The sequence below is a fragment of the Euprymna scolopes genome, chromosome 18 (assembly GCF_053919585.1).
Source record: "Euprymna scolopes isolate OS-2025 chromosome 18, ASM5391958v1, whole genome shotgun sequence".
Taxonomy (NCBI): domain Eukaryota; kingdom Metazoa; phylum Mollusca; class Cephalopoda; order Sepiida; family Sepiolidae; genus Euprymna; species Euprymna scolopes.
In genome coordinates this window covers 122,717,651-122,722,797 of record NC_136499.1, presented here as the reverse complement: position 1 = coordinate 122,722,797, position 5,147 = coordinate 122,717,651, and the positions used below count along the sequence as shown (strand labels likewise).

General features: G+C 37.3%; 1 pseudogene; it reads right to left on the bottom strand.

Annotated features, from left to right (window-relative positions):
• Window positions 1–4,136: 4,136 nt before the first annotated feature.
• On the bottom strand, window positions 4,137–4,253 carry LOC145301583 (5S ribosomal RNA; annotated as a pseudogene).
• Between the last annotated feature and the right edge of the window lie 894 nt (window positions 4,254–5,147).

The window sequence follows — 5,147 nt, the reverse complement described above, 5'->3', positions numbered from 1 at the left end:
TCATTGGGGAGAGTGGGGCTTACTATAAAATTTCCGCATGGGAACATGCGCTTCGATTGCAGTTTTGAACCAGTCAGTGGTCTCGTTTGCATACTGTTCAACAGGGAGATAAAAAATATTTCTCCATGGGGCATCTCTGATTAGTTCCCTGATAGCTTCTCAGTCAGCCTTTTTATAATATTATTTTTATAATAACATATCTGGTTTGATGACCTTGTCTTTTATGTATCTGTCCGCCTGTATGTCTTTGTCATAGAACACGGTCACTTTTCCGTTTGATGTCACTAGTGTAACAGCCAAGTGTTACACAAACGTCTTGGGAACGACAACTAATGTAGGTTTGCCGGCAGGGAGTTACCTAGTTGACAACTCAAGCTCCCGCCGGTGTTAACAAACAGTATTTTAGAAAACAATAGAACATACTTCAGTCTGTTGAGCGTCTTCTCTTGATTATCGTTTATCTCTGGTCCAAACGGCAACAGTTCTAAGGAGTATGGGAGAGTTTTTTTGGTGTTTTCCTGTCAGCCCCCCATATGTATTGTTCGGGAAATCAAAGAGTGATGCACCTCTTTGTTGGGCTGTCCAACACCTCGAGGTGTCTTTTTGAAGTTGTGTTCTGGCTGGGGGGAGTGACGTCGTCGTCCAGATGTTTAAGGCAGATTAAATAACACGCAATACATGTCGTAATATGAAAGAAAATTTTATTTATTTTTATATGATACACTAGCGAGAGGTACCCGGCGTTGCCCGGGTGTTTGGAGGTGTGTGTGGAAACTCCGGGGTGGGGGTGGGGGTTAAAAAGTAACTATGAGGATCGAACCCGAACCGTTGAGGCAAAGTTGTAAATTAAAGTGTGAAAAAAAAAGTGCGACGTTAACCATGGCCCCACCGCGAGATGCTAACGGAAACACGTTTGAATTTATTTAATTACTTGGATTTGGCAGGTGCCCGGTTTAATGAGTTAATGAGGTCAAGTTTGACTGCGGGATAGTACCTTCATTTACTGCTGAACGCTTCCCCCCCAAGATGTTATAGGAAAAAGACTAACCACATGCGGCGAGCGACAAATGTTGAATATTTATTTTTCCGAAATCGAGCAAATTAAATAGACAGGCGAGCTTCGTTGTTAACTGTGAGATATTACGATTTATATGTGATATAAAAAGTTTTAAAAAGTTGCGAAGCGAGCGACCGCTTCTCTGAAAAAATCCTTTTGTAGACATACAGAAAAACCGAACACACACACATACATACATACATTTTCGCTTTTATATATATAGATTACAATATTTTACAATAAAACATTTAACACTCACAACATTTAACTTTTAAATTATATACTTAGCTATTCTTAACTAGTGTTAGGAAGGATGAAGCCTTTTCTTACAGGGAGGCAAAAAACCCGCGTCCTTACCCTATGGTTGCCGAAGATCAAAGAGAAGGTGATATGGCGAAATTGCCTTGTAGTCTCTTTTTCCTCTGTATCGCTCCACTTGACCAAATCACGCCCCAGTCATGTTGAGAGAGCATAACAGCGTAGTGATACTATAAAATAGTGCTACAAAGCAACGTTGAGCTTGGTTAGCACTAAAATGAATGACTATTTGCGCATTCCAGGTGCTCTCCTCGAATGGCTATTGAACTTGATAAGTAGTTATCCAATAGTAAAAAAAAAATATTACATTGGAATAATACATCATACATAGATTTCAAGTTAACTTATAAACTCTCAAATTTCACTATTTTATAGTTTTGTACGTATGCATAACTGTATAATCAACTAGCAGGGCGCCCGGCGTTGCTCGGTCTAAAATACGTTTAAATGATATTTTAATTTATGTAGCTTTCGTATTTATTATCATAGAGTTAATTATTTCATATTATATTGTATCCAATATAAGTCATGATTTCAAAATTAAAAAAGATATATATATATATATATATATATATATATATATATATATATATATATATATATGATTGAGTACCATCAGCTAGAATCGAAACCGCAACGAAAACATATCAAAACATAGCTTTATGATTGAAACTATTTCTACAAGTAAAGCAAAGACTGGCGGTTATTTGTACTCAATATGGAAAGGAGTGTTAATTTTATTAGAAAACATGCAAGCAAGGGCGGTCGGGCGGTTCACAGAGTTTTATAATTACGTTGGTTTATGTGGCAAAAGCTGTGAAAATGAGGGCTTACCGTTCAAACGACCTAGGTGTGCGTGTGTGCTTTGTTATCGCTGCGAAGCTAGGATAAGAAAAGAATTCCAAGATGGCGCCGACGGCGTTTTGTAATGGTATGATCTCGGAAACTCTCGCAAAATCTCGTGCATATATGCAAATCAGTTGGTCTTCGACAACTATAAATTCAGATCGTTTTTGAAGGCAAGGAGGGAGGAAAGAACGGCCAGTTGGTAATTGTGTACGCTGGATCGTGTTGGTGGCGTGTCACCGTGTCTGTGTGTGTACTGATCGAACCGCTTTCCCGTCCCTTGCACATTGGACTTTGAATTTGTTTAGATTGGACTTCAACTTCAGTTTAATGTAGGCTTCTATCATTGGTTCCCCAACAAAAAGGGGAGGGGTGGACCTGTAAATTAACCCTTGTCCGTTTGTCTGTCCGCACTTTGCTCAATAATTACGCCTTGGAAGTTTTTGGAAATTTTGCACAAACATTAAACGTGATATGAGTAAAAAACTAACAGAACGTATTTTTTCCGGGAAAACTCTGGTTGCACCCCTCAAGGATTCCTTTCGGGTGAAAATGGTTTAAATTGACACTTTTGTTGCTTATTAAAAAAAGATTGATGCCTTGGATTCTTATAAAACTTTCTGAAAAGTTGTAACTAACTGATTTTTATATAATGTTGTTTGTTTATACTTCGCGATAACTCTTGGGTGTGCCCTAGGGGCTCTTTTAGGGTTAATAAAACCACTCCATTTTAGGGACTATTTTACCATATTTGTCCAGAATTTTCTGTGTATATCTATTTAGCAGTTTTGCATGGTGCTGAACTCAAATTTTAATATGTACCGGCCTTCGGGACTTTTGGGGCTAAATGGGGATAGGAATGCTGGACATAGTCATTTTTTTTTGCATTGTGTAGAACTCAAATTTACACTGCATCGTTTGTTCATTTTCATCAGGATTTGACGTCCCGTCGGGATTTTGGAGGCTAAATGGGGTGGGATGGGAAAATGCTGAACTGAAATGTCATTTTTTTATGCCTCGTTCACAGTGCACCCATGGGGGGCATGCATGCTTCACTTGTTTTTTCATTCAATGGCTCCAACAGTTTTCAGCACCTTTAAGGCAACCTGTAAAGCAACCGGTTAAAAAATGAGCAAATTATATAACTCCTCACTGAAATACTTCATTTATTTTATTCAAATGAATTTATCTTACTTCACGATACGCTCATTCTTTTTCCTTATTTATGGTGAACTTCATGAAATAATTGAAGAGATCTGTTCAAACTAAAACCCGTCGGGCGCTATTTGTAATTTACTAGTTCATACCAAGGACGTTGCTTCGCGCCACAGAAGTTTTTTGGCGCGAAGTAATTGAGGTTCGCGTGAAAACGAAAGATAAGCAGACGGAAAAAATGCATCACAAACTGTCATTTATTTTATATTTTTTTTTTATTCTGTTTGTCTTCTGCGTTTTCAAGGAAATTTATTTTCCGTTTCCCTTTCTGGTTGAGAAGAGGAACTGATGAAACGATTTGAAATGTGTAAGGATTGATCGATATGTCTTATTATCGGATGGGGAGTAGGTGGAACGCAAGGGGAGATAAATCTGGATAAAACATGGGGTTGAGATAAAAAGAAACGAAAAAGAAAATGGACGATTCTGAAAAATTTTAGGAGTTGCATGAACTGAACCGACGAAGTGATGCATCTTCATAACTGAAAATGAAACTAACCTTTCTGTTTTTATCGATCGATCGATGCCTCCGTTCAGTCTCGAAAAACAAAGGATACCCCTGTAGGGTCAATTGCGCGTGTAATTGCGAGGCATGTGTTGCGCAATTCCTAACCACACACCTCCTGAATCGACACTGTTTGGGTCCAGTGGCAAGGAGAAAACCAGGACAACTGGAAACAATGCCGAGATAAGCAGAGAGCACATACAGCACCTGGAAATCCCAAATGGTCAACCATTTAGTACTAACCAGGCTCAACGTTGCTTGACTTCGGTGATCCAGCGGGAACCGGTGTGTCAACGTGATTATGCCGTATTCTCTACTTCTATACATGTAATACATCGCACAGAGAGAGAGAGAGAGAGAGAGAGAGAGAGAGAGAGAGAGAGAGAGAGAACGAGGGGGACAGAAAGAGTGGTTAAAGAAATGGGAAATAATGGAAAAGGAGCATAGAGATGAGGAGAGAGGTATGGATGGAAGAAAGTTGACATAAAATAAGAAAAGGAACTAGGAATATGTTAGACTTTTAAGCTCTTTAAAACGGGCAAACGTTATAGCCTGTGTTTAATGCGTGTTTAATGGCAATTGATGTTAATGCCAAATTGATGTTTAATGCTAAATTGATATTTTAATGCTAAATTGATGTTTTAATGATAAATTGATGTTTAATGTTAAATTGATGTTTTAATGCTAAATTGATGGTTAATGTTAAATTGATGTTTAATGTTAAATTGATGTTTAATGTTAAATTGATGTTTTAATGCTAAATTGATGGTTGATGTTTAATTGGTGTTTTATGATAAATTGATGTTTAATGCTAAATTGATGTTTTATGCTAAATTGATGTTTAATGCCAAATTGATGTTTAATGCTAAATTGATGTTTAATGCCAAATTGATGTTTAATGCTAAATTGATGTTTAATGCCAAATTGATGTTTAATGCTAAATTGATGTTTAATGCCAAATTGATGTTTAATGCCAAATTGATAGTGTCATATGGTTAAATTTATAATCATTTTTGCAACTTTGTGCATCGAACGAATACCATAATACTTAACCCGATGCATCTTAATATACAAACGATCCATACAAAATTTCAGCCAAGTCGATTCAGTAGTTTCCAAGAAAAAGTAGAACTTAAATACTAATCCTTAATACTTCCTATTAATACCTTACTATGCATGGAACGGAGACCATTCCAAGTAATACCC